Here is an 18489-nt window from a genome sequence, read left to right as displayed (position 1 = left end):
CAGATTATGTCAGAGGCAGTCCCTCTTTACATTACTATGTAACCCAATTGGACTCTGAACTGCCCTGGGCTACATCTGTGCAGGGGTTCTGGGTTATCTCCATGAATAGTCCTTGGTTGGAGTATGAGTCTCTTGGAAGTTCCCTGTGTTCAAATTTTCTTGTTCTGTTGCTCTCCTTATGGAGACCCTGTCCTCTCCAGCTCTTACTATGTCCCAGTTCTTACATAAAATTCCATTCACTCTGCCCAACAGTTGCCCATCAGGCTCAGCATTTGCTTTGATAGTCTGTAGGGCAGAGGCTTTCAGAGGCCCTCTGTGGTAAGTTCCTAGGTTGTTTCCTGTTTTCTTCTTCTTCTTATGTCCATCCTCTTTGCCTTTCTAGATGGGGATTGGACATTTTAGTTAGGGTCCTCTCTCTTGCTTAGTTTCTTTAGATGCACAGGTTTTAGTGGGTTTGTCCTATGTTGTATGTCTATATGAGTGAGTATATACCATGTGTGTCTTTTTGCTTCTGGGACAACTCACTCAGGATGATCCTTTCCAGATCCCACCATTTACCTGCAAATTTCATGATTTCCTTATTTTTCATTGCTGAGTAATATTCCATTGTGTAGATGTACCACAATTTCTGCATCCATTCTTCAGTTGAGGGGCATCTGGGTTGTTTCCAGCTTCTGGCTATTACAAACAAAGCTGCTACAAACATGGTTGAGCAAATGTCCTTTTTGTGTACTTGAGCCTCTTTTGGATATATGCCCAGGAGTGGTATGGCTGGATCTTGAGGAAGCACTATTCCTAGTTGTCTGAGAAAGTGCCAGATTGATTTCCAGAGTGGTTGTACCAGTTTACATTTCCACCAGCAGTGGAGAAGGGTTCCCCTTTCTCCACAACCTCTCCAGCATGTGTTGTCACTTGAGTTTTTGATCTTGGCCATTCTCATGGGTGTAAGGTGAAATCTCAGGGTTGTTTTGATTTGCATTTCCCTAATGGCTAGTGAGGTTGAGCATTTCTTTAAGTGCTTCTCTGCCATTCGGTATTCCTCTACAGAGAATTCTCTATTTAGCTCTGTTCCCCATTTTTTAAGTGGATTACTTGGTTTGCTGCTTTTCAGCTTCTTTAGTTCTTTATATATACTGGATATCAACAGACTATTCTTGTCCCTACTTTCTCATTCTTTTTATTAAATAAAAGCCATGGTCTTATATCACTTTGTTTCTACTTTCCTTCTTTTCTTTCTTTTTTTTTTTTTTTTTTCAATTGCAAGAGAGCTTTATTACAAGAGCGATGGAACTCAGGACCCAAGTCTCACTGGCGCAGCAGTAGAGAACTGGGACCCTGAGCTCTGGTAAACATGATTTTTTTTTTATTAATTACACTTTATTCACTTTGTATCCCCCCATAAGCCCCTCCCTCCTCCCCTCCCGACCCCACCCTTCCACCTCCTTCTGCACGTATGACCCTCCCCAAGTCCACTGACAGGGGAGGTCCTCCTCTCCTTCCTTCTGATCTTAGATCTATCAGATCTCATCAGGAGTGGCTGCATTGTCATCATCTATGGGCTGGTAAGGCTGCTCCCCCATCAGGAAGAGGTGATCAAAGAGCAGGCCAATCAGATTATGTCAGAGGCAGTCCCTCTTCCTATAACTATGTAACCTACTTGGACACTAAACTGCCATGGGCTACATCTATGCAGGGGTTCTAGATTATCTCCATGCATGGTACTTGGTTGGAGCATGAGTCTCTGGAAAGACCCCTGTGTTCAAATTTCTGATTCTGTTGCTCTCCTTGTGGAGTTCCTGTCCTCTCCAGATCTTACTATTTCCCACTTCTTACATAGGATTCCATGCACACTGCCCAACAGTTGGCCATAAGCCTCAGCATCTGCTTTGATAGTCTGCAGGGTAGAGCCTTTCAGAGGCCCTCTGTGGCGTGTTTCTAGCTTGTTTCCTGTTTTCTTCTTCTTCTGATATCCTTCCTCTTTGCCTTTCCAGATGGGGATTGAGCATTTTAGTCAGGGTCCTCTCTCTTGATTAGTTTCTTTAGATGTACAGATTTTAGTAGGTTTATCCTATATTACATGTCTGTATGAGTGAGTATATACCGTGTGTGTCCTTTTGCTTCTGGGACAGCTCACTCTTCCTTCTTTTTTTTTTTTGTGATTTCTCACTCTTTTTTTTGTTACTTGTTTTTTTTAATTGTTACTTGTTTTTTTTTTTTTTTTTTTTTTTTTTTTTTTTTTTTTTTCAATGCAGTTTATTCAGGAACCTTGAACAATCATCTGACCCTGGGGAAAGCCAGCCCACAGCTTAAATAGCATCTGGGTAGCCAACCCCAGCGTGCCATGTGGGCAATGCAGATAGGTCCACATACATGGAAGCAAGCCAGATCCTCAGCCTTAGCCAAATGTGGAGTTGTTTGTGACAGAGAGCACTCACCATCGGGAAGGTGGAAGGAGGAAACCAGCTCCATCTTTAAGGCGCGGCATTACGCAGCTCTCTACAGTTCCCCCTTTTTGTTTTGGACGCATCAGGCAAGAGTAGAGGTCTGATCTCTGATATTAGAAATAAATTGGGACTTTGTACTGATGTTCATTTAGGTGTCATCCACCCAAAGAACATCAGACCCATCTGATACCTTTTTCTCAGAGGCGGGACCTGGGGCATCAACCCGCATGCAATCAGACATGCTCTTCTCTGGGTCGAAAGCAGCTGACCCTGAGTGCAGTGCTTAGCCTCGCATCCTGAGCATAACATTTTAGCTTTTTATGGTAGCCAACCATGCTTGGGGAGACTGTCCTGCTTCAATGGCTGTAAAGGCCTGAATGATCATGGCTGCATTACGCTGTTGTGAGACTCTAATCTTGCATATATACCACAGGCAAACCAAGGTGACCAACACCAGAAGGCCTGCTAACGCTCCCATGCCCGCCCATTCCTTCAGATGATTCATGGCTGCAGCAATCCATGATGATAATCCTGTGGCTAGTCCTGCGTCCACTCTGGTAGAATTTACCATGACAATGGCCACTCTCAGCTGCTCCATCGTAGTATCGAATTCTCCAGTCCAATTACCTAAAATATAGCTAGACAATTGTTTAGACAGATTTGCAGCACAGGGAAAATTCTCATGTTGTATGCTAGTGACTCAAAGTCCAGCATACTTTCATTGACAGCCAAGTTGAGCGATTTGCCATAGGGTATCAATTTGCTCCTGCACGAGGTCAATCCTCTGATTGAACACCATCAAGCTTCCTTTTAGTTGAGCATTAATTCCTTTTTGTACATCTAAGGCATGAGCTACATTGGCTAAAAGATTATTTAGGGTCTGAGCAGTCTGCATAGTATGACTCATGGCTAATGCCATGGTGGTAGCTCCAACAGCCGCCAATGAGATGGCAGTAACAATGGCAGCTGTAATTCCAAGATCCCTTTTCTGTCTGAAGAGAGTCATAGTGTGAGGGCATCAACGGGCACAGGCACCCAGCGAGGCATGCGAGTAACCAGCTAGTAAATTTACTAGCATTCCAGCATTGGGCAAAAAAGCAAGTATCATTACCACAATTACTTGGCTCTATCTGGCTAATAATGAATAGTTTCTTTAGATGTACAGATTTTAGTAGGTTTATCCTATTTTACATGTCTGTATGAGTGAGTATATACCGTGTGTGTCCTTTTGCTTCTGGGACAGCTCACTCTTCCTTCTTTTTTTTAAAAAAATATTTTTACCACTTTTCTCATTTTGTAGACTTCTGTTACTCCTGCTTTCTTCCGAAACACAACATCATGGCTAAACACTCTCCTTTTCTTTGAGTGTTCTTTTTCTTTTTTTTACTTTTTTTTGACTCTTGTTTGACTTTAAAATGTCTGTTAGCTTTTAGTGTGAGTGTGTGTGTGTGTGTGTGTGTGTGTGTGTGTGTGTCTGTACATGTACCACGAACATGTGGATATGGAAGGTGGAAATCAGCTTCAAATATGTTCATTTATTGCTATTTTATTTTAATTTTTTAGACTTATTTGATTTTATTTTATGTGCACGGGTAATTTGCATGCATGTATGCCTGTGCACCACATAAATTCCTGGTGCCTGTAGAGTTCAGAAGATGCTAGATTCCCTGAAACTGGAGTTATGAATGGTTATGAGCTACCATGTAGGTGCTGGGAAATGGACTCATGTCCTCTGCAAGAGCAACCAGTGCTCCTAGCCATCTCTCTAGCTCTTCCAGCTTATTTTTTGAGACAGTATTTCTCACTAAAACAGAATCTTAGCATTTCAGACAGAATGGCTACTCAATAAACTACAATGCTCTGCCTTTGTTCACACTTCTCACTCTCCCTTGCACTGGGATTACAGGCCCACACAGTCATGGACAGTTTTAAGAAAAAATATGAGTGGTAGGGAGACAAATTCAGGTACTTACTTACGACTACACAGCAAACACAGAGCAATCTGGCCACTCTGGCTTTTGGTATTTTAACCTTAGGTACCTACAGTATGCATAATAATTCCAGGACTTCTTAATTTTGCTACTGAGAATCAGATAAAGAATGATGAATGGGTGTGTATATATAGATTCAGTAACTGAGACAGTCCTTAACATAAATGTTTCCATTTCTGCTTCTCTCAGAACTTCTGAGAATTACTTCTGTCCAACCCCAAATATCCAGAAGGTGAAATAATAAGGCATTTCATAACCACCCCCACTCTCCTCTTCCTTCAGCTCCTGAGAAGATTTTCACAGTGTATCTATAAAGCAATGTAAAATTTCTTATCTTTAAGGAATGAAATTTCTATACAGTCTGGCTGCACACAAGAAGATTCATCAAAACCAATGCCCTTACCCTAATCGTTTCTCATGGCCTAAGGATAGAGAATTTCTAGTTGCATGATCATAAGGCTGCAACCCTAAGAGTATGCAGTCTGTGAAGTGACATTGTAGTCAATAATGAAAGTTATAATCTGGGCATCAGATGGATACACTTCTGGATTTGTAAAATATATAGAATTACATGAGATCATCCTGAGGTCCTTTACAATTGTAACATTTTATAGGACTATATACTTTGGAAGCACGTTCTCACTTTTTCTTCTTTTCTTGGTTGAAGAAAAGAAGCCTTATTTTGTGATAAGATCCTTATGAAACCCTCGTATTATGGTGTCTGATGGATAAGTTTATCCCCTTCAATCTTTGTATTATACCACTTTCCTTCTAGGAAGAGTGAGGTAGTTATATCAACTGGACCCTATAATTTGAAGCTGTCAAGGCTTAATATTCTTCCATGGGGTTAAGAACTCTGACCAGCTACATAGGCACTGTCTCATCTTGCTTTTCCAACAGGATATTACTCTTGACCTCTAAGACCTGAAGTGATTCAACAATAAAATACCGAAGACTATGGGCTAAGTGTCTCTGTACATCAAACAGCTTTCTTCAGCTTACAGGTTTTATCAGAAGAAGCTGCAGTGTAATGAAAGTTCTATCGTCATAAACAAGCGTGTTGACCTGTATTCTGTAATGGCAGGTGCCAGGAGAAAAGATGTGTTTAATACTAACAGCTCATAGACAGACAATTTTTATTAAAATAACTCCAAAATAAGTGCCTGAATTGTGTTCATCTCTGAATTTGCTCCAATAACCAGTTTACTGAGAGAGAGAAGAGAGAGAGAGAGAGAGAGAGAGAGAGAGAGAGAGAGAGAGACTATAAACATGACTGGGTTCATTTTTCATTTCTATTACCTGCTGTAAGATGTTCTCTCTTAGACAATGGCGTCTTGCTTAATGGATATCTCGGAATGCTCTGGTGGCCCAAGTTAAAGTTTCAATTTCAAACTTTATTTATAGATCATCTGTTAACTGCAAACAAAACAAATTTAATGTGGAACAATGTTTTCTACTTGTGAGGAGGAACTTGATTGGTTCTAAGATATAACCTATTACCATTATATTATTTCCAGAATTAACTAGAGAGTAACAGAGAACAAGCACAGGAAGATATAAGGAGTACCTCCTTATTTAAAGTGATTGTTATGGTTCTTTGCCTATCATAGTGTCACTAGCTAACATCATATGTGGATCTCTATACTGAAGACCTCCAGGGAAAACCATATGTTGAATTTCTGGTGGAGCTGGAGTTTGAGGGCTTGAATTCTTGGTGAGGCATGACCTGAAAGGACCACTCTGCTACCCTAAGGTCAGTTCCTTCCAATTTCACCTCAGTTTCTACACTTCTTGGTTTTGGGGTTACCTGAGTAAGTAAGCAGCCATCTTATGTATAACAACACAATGGTCAAATCCCCTAAGTGTCCTAGTATGATTACTGAAATTAGAATTCTTATATAAGGAATGCCAGTCAAAGGGTAGGTAGGAAAAAAAAAGGTAGGTATAGAGGTGAGATGCAGAATGGAACATAAAAAGGGATGAGTGCTTTAGAGAGAGGGAGAGAGAGAGATTTTATGGGCAAGCAGGAGCTCAATTTACCAGGAAACTCTTGGAATCATTCTACAATGTGTTTTCATTATCTTGTCTAAGAAACATAGGAACATAGTATTTTTCACTAATTCTGTCATTCATTAGTGGAACACTACTCTCAAAGATATCAGTTTCTTGGCATTACCAGCCTGCACTGCCATAGGACCAGTGAATTCTAGGGGTCACAGAGACCCACAATACATATTTTTGAAGTTGGAAGTTCACTTCAAAGAGCTACATCCAATTGCACACACAAAAAGTAGGATACTCTACATGAATCAGACTATACAAGTGCAAGATGACTACAGCAGGTATGTAACATACCTTGGTCTACAAATCATGACTGCATGTGCAAAGTCTCTTCCTAGCAAAGATTAGAGACTTCCAGTCATCTGGGAGAAAACACTTGGGGCTTCATAGATAATATTAAGATATTGAATTTACTCCTTGTCATTTTTGCTCACTTTTCATTGGCCAAGCTTATCAATAAAAAAATATGCAGAGAATACTATTTATCCTGTAGAAATAAAATAGATTATTATGTTAAATAAAAATCTAACCTACCATGTTCTTGAAGCTTGAAGTCTCAAAATTCATATTAACAAATATCCACAGAGAACAAAGAAATGGCTGGTATTATTGTTGGCTATGGTACCTATTAATTAACTTCAAGGACATGCTTTCAGCAGAAGAGAGGAGATTTTAATGAAACCATTAGAAAAAAAAGACTAATAAATAGCAACTACTTGTATAGACCATAATAAGTAATTTAGTAGTTGTAACACAACCTTTAACAAGAATAACTAACAAAATCAGTGTGTGGCAAGTCTCTTAAGAACTTAACAGAGGGAAAAAAATGAGAAGATTGGAGAAGAACTAGATTAAGGAAGAAGATCTCAGGGAGATATGATCCTTTGCTTGACGTCAAGAAAAACACTGTGAACTTCACCTAAGAAAAGGGTTGACTGCAAAAGTAAATTTGTGAAGGAGGTGGGAGACTTCATTCTGGCAGAAACTTCTGAAAGCAGAGCTGCCAAAAGTGGTGAGCAACATCAAAGCAATACATTTGGGTGCTTTCTTGCCAAGATTCCAAACTAATTATTCATTAAGATAAAAATTACAAACCCTTGTAGTAATTTTGTCATTTTATGTCTGGGGGTTTTAATTCTCTTTATTTTTAGTGTCATCTTTTCTCCTAAACTGTTAATTTGGAAAATCAAACTTTGGAATAATAACATTCTTCTTAATCTTTGTGTGACAGGTTATATAACAGTTTCCAATAATGCTTAAAGTGGAATATCTGGAACCTGTGAATATTTTACCTTAGGGGGGGAAAAACAGTTTTAAAGATGATCTTAAATAACCCAGAAAAGTCAATGCTACCAGGAAAAGTTGGTAAGACAGAGGCAGGATGAAACTAGGAGGAGGAAGATCAAATTTGGAGAATTAAACCAAAATGGGATTTATGACATCAAGTCAGGTGAGAAGCCTCTAAAAGATAGGAAAGGCAAAGATCATATTCTCTTCAACCTCTAGAAGTGTCCACATCTGCCAAACCCTGATTTTTAGCCCTATTTCAGACATTTGACCACTACAAATGTAAGATCACATATGTATTATTTGAAACCACTAAGCTTATGGTGAATTGTTGCAACCGTGACAAAAAGTGAGAATATTAAATGATATTTATCTACTTATATTTATATTACAATGAGGAAACCCGTTCCTAGTAAACAGGACAAGTTTCTATGTTCACAAAGTCAAAACTCAAACTCAGTCTTCACACTCCACATTGTTCTCTTCATGTTATGAGTCAAAAACCTTCCATTTCTCATTTAAAAGAATAGTGATTCTTAGAAAAAAAAATGAGCAGTTCTATGGTGGGAGCCAGAAATACACAATGGGACAAAATGAGGCTAGGAATAGCTTTGTGGTGCCAGAAAACAAAATAAATAAGAAATAAAGTTTAGAGTATGCAAGACTAGTAGGCAAATGAACCTTAATGTGTGCCTCATTGACCAAATCTGAACAATAAAATATAAGATCTGATCATAACCTTTCTTTGTTACTTTTGCATTGCTGTGAGCAGATTTCTGACAGAAGCAATTTAAAGGACAAATTACTTATTTTAGATCAGATTTTCAGAAGACTCAATGCATGGTCACATGACTCCCTGTTTCTGGGTACATGGTGAAACGGAGAATTATGGGAGTAGGAATATGTAGCAGAGGGTTATTATCTCACAGTAAACAAGAAATAGAGAGCTACAAAAAGAAGTGACCAAGGCAAGAAACAGCCCCTCAAACTTATTCCCACAGCTTACTCTTTTCAAGAGGACCCCACCTCCAGAAGTCTACACTGCCATCAATTGGATTAGTGTCACTCCTAGAACAGTCCATGAATGAAGACAGAGGACAATCCCATCATTTCCCCCAAATTCCATCTTCTGTCAAACAAGTCCTTACTACATGAACTTGTGAGCAGTTTTCATATTTAAACCATAACAGAACATAAAGGACAAGACATAGAACCATGTATTACTCTTTATGTAATATTTAGATTCCCCTCTTCTCCAAAACTTGGAGCTTAATCTTCTCACTCAGTATAGACTGTTTATTGACTTACTGTAAGGAACAAAGTATGATAAGAGAAAACTGGTAACAATTCAGTGCTGGCAAACAGCATCTCATCCTAGTTATTATGAAAGTTAGGATCACTGGTCATGGGAATATCCCCTGATATCACGTGATATTATGTGATTAAAGCATTTCTCTTCAGTGTGGTTTTCTCCCTCCAAACTGTCTAAGTCCAAAGAGAGAGAGAGAGAGAGAGAGAGAGAGAGAGAGAGAGAGAGAGAGAAATCAAAGGACAAAAACAAATTAGGGGCATTCTATACAATACATGGCTAGTAGTCTTCAAAATTTTTAAGATTAAGAAAAGTCTAAAAAAACATCAGAGAGCACAGACTTTAGAAAACAGGGAGGCTAATGCAGCAAGGTATACTGGACTAGAAAATGGCATTATTGGAAAAACTGATAAAAGTCTGTTACTGATGTGGGGCTTTGTAACAACAACAGCAACAACTTAATGGTGGAAAAAAAACTGGTAGCTGTTAACTGGTAACTGGAGCTTCATAGCAACAACTTAATTCTGTATTTCATTTTCTTCCAAACCACACTCACACATCAGAGTATCCCAAGTGGTAAAGTCACACATATTTTATTGTGTTCATTATCTGCTGGGTACAGCCCTGTATAGATTAGATATAATGTCACATAGTTCAAATAATCATCACAACCACTCAGTGGAGGAACTACTTTTATCTCTACTTTCCAAGGTAGAATACTGAGTCACCAAAAGCTTAAGTGCCTCTCCAGAGGTATGATAATAGCCAACAAAGGAGCTTTGATCTGAGCACAGGTAGCTGGCTCTAGTTCTTGTCTAGAACTACTAAATTACAGTGCTTTAGATGCTATGTGATTGACTTGAAGCCAGAAAGTCGATTGATTCAGAACTGAGACTAGTACTGAATTTTTCTGCTTTCCAGTTGGGAGTTTCCCTCTCTTTCCAAGTACCCCCTCCATTTTTTTTTCCATTTTCAAAAGCACAGTGACATTCTTTCAGGTTCAGTAGTCACTCTGAACCTTTCATAATGGCCAAAACAGAAACAATTTGAGTAACAAAATAAGTAAAATAGGACTAAATTATAGCCCCAAATATTAAATAGGCACAACCCATGCTGCTGACAATAAATGATTCAATAAATAATCCAACAAAAAGAAGGAATTTCTGTGATTCCAGTTCCTGACCCGGCTTAACAATCTCCAAACAGTTAAGAAATCTCATTGGCATACATTCTAACTCCAGGTGGAAAGCTGAACAGTATGTTTGTTTTTTTTTTTAAATTGCCACTGGTCTAGTTTTTTTGGACAATATACTGATATTAATAGATTGTCTAGGGGACTGAGGACAATTCAAACTTTATTCTGCTTTATGAAATTGTCTTGACAGCTCCTGGCCTTTTATAATCTTTGAGGATTAACTTTGTTTATACTTGCTTTGTATTTAATATCTTTTGGCACCCTTCAGAGTTTTACTTTTCTTTCTATATTCACTGAAGTTAGACAGTAGTGTTGTCAACAGTCATTGTCCTTCTTCAAAATACTTCACTCTCAAAGAGAAGAATAATAATCTAAGATTTTTAAGATTGGTGAATATTTTAATGATTTTCAAAGCCTTGGATCGTTCTTTAAATAGTATTCAAATTAAATCTGATCGTAATTTCTTTAGAATCATTTGTCAACAGCTTGGTGCTAGGTTGGTTTTCGTGGAAAGTATATTGAGAACTCTTCATCAAAAGCATCCACACTCACATTCACGAAACAGTGAAATAGAGAAAAGTATTTCCGAATTTAGCCATAACTGCAGGAATATACATTTCCATTTACACTGAGCTCTTGCCCGTATTTTTCCCCAGAAATCTCATGAAACCTAGTGAAATTGGAAATATTGGCGCTTTCATAAGTAGGAGATAAGAATTAGGCCAAAGTTTGCTTTGTGAATTGTAAAGCACAATCATTTCATGTTGCTTTGACATCTTAAGGGAGAATGATAATAATAACACAAATTCTGCTACTATACCAATGATCATCACTTTGATAGGGATATCATATAGATTCTTAGACATGCTGCCATCATAAAAATGACAGCAAGACACATTTGCTAGTTCATTAGGTATGGCAGACAGTAGGAAATAAGGCAAAATCAAGCCCAACAACAGCTATTTTTTGTGGCTTACCCCTATATTTCACAAGAAAGGGAAAAATCATGTGCAAAAGTCTACTAAGACATGGGAGATAACATCACCTCTCTATGATAAACCTTTTAGAAAAAAAGTCTCAGTGCCTTAAAAAGAAACAAAAATGTTAAGTGGTAATTATTTTTAAAAGCATGTAGCAAGTGTTGCATTGGGGGAGAATTTTGGACTGAGATTTGGGACTCTGGATCTTACTAGTTGGGTTGCTTAATTGAGATGATAAAATCTTTATGAAGCTGTTGTATTATAAGTGAAAAAAATTTATGTCTTTTGCATAATGTAGTTACATTTAAGAGTTATTATAGTTGTTGTTTATGGTTTTATTAAAGATTGTCCAGTTGCCTGCTTTAAAGAATCTTCAGATAAATGCCTTCTTGTCCTCACACAAGAAAATGTCAGTCTTGAAATTTGTTCTTTCTTTGTACTCACTGCCACCCGACGCTTTAAAAATTAATGTACTGAGGAATTACTTGTTTAATGCTCATAAAATCACTTCTTAGGCTATTTACTTGAAAATGAATTTCATGGGGAGGAAAACATCAAGCAGTAGGGCAGGAGAATTTCTTGTAAGTATGATATCAAGGCAGTTTACAAGTATTGAAGCAGCAGGTACTTCAGATGAAGAAGTATATGCCTTCCAAATAATGACGAAAGCCATTTGAAGCAGAACAGTGAAGACAAGTCCAATTTGTTAAATGCTCTTAAGATGTAGAGGTATGAGTAACACTTCAAACATGCTCAGCCTCTGCTTTTACACTTGAAAGGAGTTTTATTTCAGTAACCATGGTTACCTTATGTTCTACTAAAATACTCGTTAAGTGGAAGAGACCAATGAAGAGTAAAGTAAACCCTGTTGATATGTATAATGTAGGCATTGGTCAAATAATAAAATTTCCCATTGTTTTGAAAATTTAGATTTGTTTGGACAGTGATATAGTTGTTTTCTCTAAATCCACTTTTCAGGTCAATTGGGCTCCAGATAAGTTCTGCACCTATTTCTTATCTCTGAGGGTGGGATTCCTCCCCTTTCCCTGGTTTTGGGACTTCCTGGCTACTTTATTGCTACAATCCTACATCTAACACCAGCTGATTGGTGAGTCTTCCCTTCTGGTTGGTATCAATTCCTGGCTACTGTTTGCTACATTTGTACACCCAACACCAGACATTTGATGAGTCTTCACTTCTGGTGGGGGCAAACAGTTCCTACCACCCTCTCCAAACTATGTCCAAACCCTTCACCTAGGACCATCTTCTTCCCTGGGTAAGATTTTCCCTCTATCAGCATGTTTTCTCTCCCTCCCCCTCTTCCTAGTCTATGAAAATCCTAGCGCTACATAAAATGAGTCTGCTACAGGCAACTGTGCCCTTGGTCTCTGGCCAATGCTGATGAGCGGTTGGAACAAATTATACCATACTGCTCTACTGAGTCAAACCTTGCTCTTAGGATGTCTTGACAAATCACTGACTCCTACCGGCCCAATTGGAGTAGTTTATTCATTTGTTCCTCCAGATTCTCCTCTGGGATGTCTTCTGGAGAATTTCACATTTCTACATCTAGTGCCCACTTTAAGGGCTTCTAATGTTACACTCCTTTGTAACCAAACTTGGCCTCAATTTCCTTAGATGACAGATCCAAAGTAAAACTTTTTAAATTATTGCCAGCAGTTGGGTAAAAGGAGGTCCCCTCACGTAAATGGAGGTTCCCATGTTCAAGTCTCTTTGATCCAAACCTCCTACCTTTAAATGTACACCTAAAGGAATTTTGTCCATAACCTACATAAACTTTGTCTTCTGCCTATATATATGTTTCAGTATCCTGCCAGACCCAAGTTTTCCTACATCCACGACAGTGCCAAAGCTCTACCACAGGTGTTCCAGTCTAACCTTGCAGACTGCCTCAAGTGGATCTGCACCTTTACTCCCAGCCATAGACCTTTTCACAGACCCTGGACAGCATGTTCTTTCTGGACATGGCAAGCGCTTCAGACTTTTGACCTCCCTGCAGTGCCCCCAGTGTCAGCAGGAAGTAGCCAGAAGAGAATCTCCATCTGTTCTTCACTTATTAATAACAAAAAGCTGAAATGGTGTGCTTCAGGCCCAGGACAAGTAGCTCCAGGTTCTCCCAGCATCCCTCAGTCCCTACCTGCTGCCTTGCATGGCTGACAACTCTCTACCTGAACTTGGCTTCTACCCTGAACTTTCCAGGGCAGGGGCTTCCGCTTCTCCTCTTGACCATTTAATCTGTAATCTGTTGCTTTTTTTCCTGTCTCTCTCTTAGCCCTTTGTATGACAACCAAGAGCTGCCTCCAATGAACCTAAATTGATATACTTTAACTTGCCTTACATGAGAAGCAAGCCAAGCTCCTCATTTTTTTAATTATAGAAAAATGGAGAAATGTTAGTATTTAGGGAGCCTGCTTCTGGGTTGCCTAGCAACCTATGATGTCATCATGTGCCCCCAGGTAGCCACACCTGGTTAAGTTTCTCCTTAAAAGGATCAAACTGCCACTTTGCCTCTTACTCTCTCACTCTCATGTTCTCTCCCCTCTCTCTGTTGGGGTGGCCCTTCCTTTCCTCCTATCATGTCTCATTCCCTCTTTCTCTCTCTCATCATCTCCATCTAATAAATCAGCTTCATATAAAATATGTTTGCATCATCATTTTACTGGTCCTAACAACACCTCAGCCCAACCAGGTGTGCTGTGTTTGTTTAGTGAATCATCTGCATGCGTTCTAGCCTGTTTCCAATTATATATATATATATAATGGAAGGTAAGACTATAAGATTGAATGAGATATTGAAATTCTTTAATGACAGTAGAAGGATTAGAGACATAGGATCCTAGTTTCTTTTCTACTTGAGAAAGTTCAATTAATAAGAAGGGAACATGCACCCTAACTAAGCCATCCACTATGGCCAACTATCATAAGGGAAGAATTAAGGCTCATTTAAGCTTAGTAGAAGAAGGAGGAGGCTTTTCTACAGAGCAACAGTGGGTATCAGGGGCGCTGTTGGTAGCCTGAAAGTGGATGCCAAAGTAGGATGAATAGGACAGCCTGTTGCTGGTGAGTGGGGTGAGGATGCTGGAGAAGCCAAAAAGGAAGAAGAGGAAGCAGAAGAGGAGGGAAAAGCTGAAGGTGGAAAAGCCGGAGGTTGAGAACAGCAAGGCGGAGGTTCATCTGTGAGGTCAAAGGTAGAGAACTCTTGAGGTTGAGACTTTATAGCTAGAAGTTAGGTAGGAGAACAGTAAGAACAGAGAGAAGGTTTAGAGAGAAGGAGAGAGAACTATTGAAAGTAAGATACCTCCTTCCATTTTTCCAGATTTCTGACAATAATTAAAAAGATCCCGTAAAATATTTAAATTTAATATACCGTTAATCAGCCAATTTGAATCTAGGGAATATGTAGGCCAAGTTTTATTACAGAGGTGTATGAGTTTAGAGGCCTTTAAGTCAGGCTCCAAGCATAGGGTTTTAAAATTCTCCAGAAGACATCCCAGTGGGGATGCTGGAGGAACAGAAGAATGGGCAGTTCTCATTGAGAGAGTAGGAGTCAGTGACCTGCCACAGGCATCCCAAAGGCAAGGCTTGGCTCAACAGAGTAGTATGGTACTACCTGATCCAACTGCTAGTCAACGTTGGCCAGAGACCAAGGGCACAGCTGCCCATAGTAGACATGGTTTACCTAGTGCTTGGATTTTGATAGATGAGCAAGGAGGGGTGGATGGGTGAAACTGTACTTATAGAGGGAAAAAAACCTCACCCAAGGGAAAGAGAAGCCCTAAATGGAGGTGAGCAAAAAAGGTTAACTGTGGCCAGTGAAGGCTGTGGTTGGGGTTTCCTCTGTCTCAAAAGGTACCAGGAAGTTGCCAGACACTGAGATGTTTATGCTGACCAATGAGGGGAACTCACCAATCCAGCAGGTGCTTCATGTAGGAAGTAGCATCTGGTTGTTGGAAAGTAGGTCACAGGAGGGTTTGAAATGAAATAGTTTTCCAGTAGCTCCAGTTGTGGCACTGGGGCAAAAGCAAACACCACACAGTGTGGCCACTGAAAGAGCCTATTTGGCCAATGCACTAACGTTAGGATTGTGCAGCAATGGTACATGGCGGGTTCATAAATCACACCACACAACTGGTTCCACATAGGAGGTTTTATTAAGGGAAAGGGGAGGAGCCACAGAGACCATCTTTGTACTGGGTAGGAGAGTGAGAGAGAGTGAGAGCAAGTGAGAGCGAGGGAGAGAGAGAGAAAGAGAGAGAAAGAGAGAAAGAGAGAGAGAGAGAGAGAGAGAGAGGAGGTAGTGAGAGTTCTCTTATAAGGTGACCCAGAGCATGCACAGGTGGTTTCAGGAGGTCCACAGGTGGTTCATAGGTAGCCTCAAAGATACCTGATATCCCATTTTTCAGGTCCCTTGGGGAAAACATAAGTAAAGAAAAACCCTTATCTACGTATATTTTAAACTTTGGGCAGAGTGCAGGGAATCTTGTGAAAGAAGGGGGAGATGAAAGACCTGCAGGGGACAGGAGCTCCAAAAGGAGAGCAACAGAACAAAAAACAAAATTCTGGGCACAGGGGTGTTTTCTGAGACTGATACTCCAACCAAGGACTATGCATGGAGGTAGCCTAGAAGCCCTGCCTAATAGGTAGCCCATGGCATCTCAGTTTCCAAGTGGGTTCCCTAGTAAAAGGAACAGGGGCTGTCTCTGACATGAACTCAGTGGCTGGCTCTTTGATAACTCTAACATGAACTCAATGGCTGGCTCTTGGATCACCTCCCCTGAGGGGGGAGCAGCCTTGCTAGGTCACAAAAGAGGACACTGCAGCCGGGCCTGATGAGACCTGACAGGCTAGGGTCAGATGGAAGGGGAGGAGGACCACCCCTATCAGTAGATGGGAGGAGAAGAGGAAGGGAGGGTAAGATTGGGAGGGATGAGGAAGGGGGCTATAGCTGGGATAAAAAGTAAATAAACTGTAATTAATAAAAACATAAATTAATAAAAAGGGAACACAAAAAAAGTCATTTTTCTTAACGTTCCTTTGACAGGAACTAGTGGACATATATTTCCAAATGATTTCCAGCATACAACTAAATCTTCAGACAAAGAGAGACATTTCATAGCATTCGGTATGAAATTGCATATCTCCTTTTTCAACTAGGAACAAATGATTATTTCATTCTTTGCCCTTTGATAGTAGAAGTAATTTAAAGCTCTGGTTTCTTAGCAACTAAAACTGATCCACACATTTCATGGGGATAGTAGATATACATTTCTGAAAGGATTTGAAGTTACTACCTAAGCTCTAGAGCATATTTTGAAAATACACTTTAATATCACATGTTTTTAATAGAGATGATAATTTTATTTTAGTACTTATAGATTTAATGACAATAAAAATCTAGTCAAAGATTCTGGAGTGCCTGCTATTATTTATATGCAGTAGTAAAAGAAAAGGTTGCTTGAATTTGGATTCAATCAGGAATTTTCATTCTAATTTACTCTGCTTTTTCATCATAAAATTTTAGTGAATTGTAATTTGTTAAATGTTATATTCTTTTAGGCACTATATTGGTTGATTTATAAATACATTGCATATGAGGATCTACTCTTTTGTTCAGGATTCTGAAACTTCTAAATTTATTAATTCAAATGACCTTTGCCAATAAATATCTTGTCACTCACAATGTTATAAATTACAATAGTAGAGAGATGTCAAAAATGTCAACAGCACAGGTAAGCTGTTGGTAGGAAATTTAGTTTGAACCAAGTGGTTGTGTTTTGTTTTTGCTTTTTCCTTTTTCTAGGGCAGGAACACATATTCATGTAATTGCTTTCAACGTACATCAGTGAGAGGAAGGTCAAAAGTTCTCAAGTTTGATTTTTGTGTTTACCCCGTAGGCTCCAACACTTAATCAGGGGCTTTCAAAATGATTGAATTTGATTTTTTTATATTCTTCCAAATAACAAATGTTGTAAGTGCTTGGTCAGTAGTTTAAGAAAATTAATCGAAACATCTTACAGGCAATGTTGGAAAAGCATAAAGGATGAAAAATAAAAATCAAGCAATTTTCAGATAGGCTTGAGGACATAGTTCAAACCTGGGAAAGAAATTCATTAGCAGATAGAGTTCCTCCTAGACGTTTGAGGCTTCTGGGACCATTTCTAGCCTTGGGCTGTCTTTAGTGACTTGCTTTTTCCTTCATTTTGAGCTACAGCATTTCCCATTCGTATTCTATGTTGATAACTAACTAAATGACGTGTAACTCTTCTATTTGTTGTTGTTGTCTTTTAGCTCACCTGGGTTAAATAATGAGACATCTAAAGCAGAGGCTCAGTAAAATAGCTCATCTTCATGATAAGCTTTAGAGTCACCTAGGAAAAACACCTTCAGCTATGTTTGTGAAGGTGTTTCCAGGAAGGTTTAATTGAGGAACAAAGACCCTACCCTGAACGTGTCTGGAACCATTTTTTATTTTAATTTAATTTTTTGATTATTACAATTTATTCACTTTGCATCTTAACTAGAGCCCCCTCCCTCATTCCCTCCCAATAACACCCTCCTGCCTTCTTCTCCTCCCATGCCCCTCCCCAAGTCCACTGATAAGGGAGGTCCTCCTCCCCTTCCATCTGAACCTAGCCTATCAGGTCTCATCAGGACTGGCTGCATTGTCTTCCTCTGTGGCCTGATGAGGCTTCCTACCACCTTACCAGGAGGTGATCAAAGAGCCAGCCACTGAGTTCATGTCACAGACAGCCCCTGTTCCCCTTTCTAAGGAACCCACTTGGACACTGAGCTGTCATGGGTTACATCTGAGCAAGAGGTCTAGGTTATCTCCATGTGTGGTCCTAGATTAGAGTATCAGTCTCAGAAAAGACCTCTGGGCCCAGATTTTTTTGGTTCTGTTGCTCTACTTGTGGAATGTTAGTGTTTCAGTTGTCCCTAAGGGGGAAAGGTCACAAGTGCATGTACGCAAGTGTAGGAGTGTGTTAGGTGTGCCTCGGAGGACCAGATGTTAGTACATGTAGATGCCTGGAAGGGTGGAGCTTAAGCACAGGTGGGGTTGCTGGAGAGTTTCAAAGGCACGGTGCATATACGCAGCTTGTCCTGGATGGCTCAGTGCCCTACAGGCCTGTGGCGGTGTTGTGCTCCAAGCACTCAGATCTTTCTGGGTTACATCATCTTGACTTCAGGAATTGTTTACCTG

Source organism: Meriones unguiculatus, chromosome X, assembly GCF_030254825.1.
Source record: "Meriones unguiculatus strain TT.TT164.6M chromosome X, Bangor_MerUng_6.1, whole genome shotgun sequence".
Lineage (NCBI taxonomy): Eukaryota > Metazoa > Chordata > Mammalia > Rodentia > Muridae > Meriones > Meriones unguiculatus.
This window is presented reverse-complemented; position numbering follows the sequence as displayed.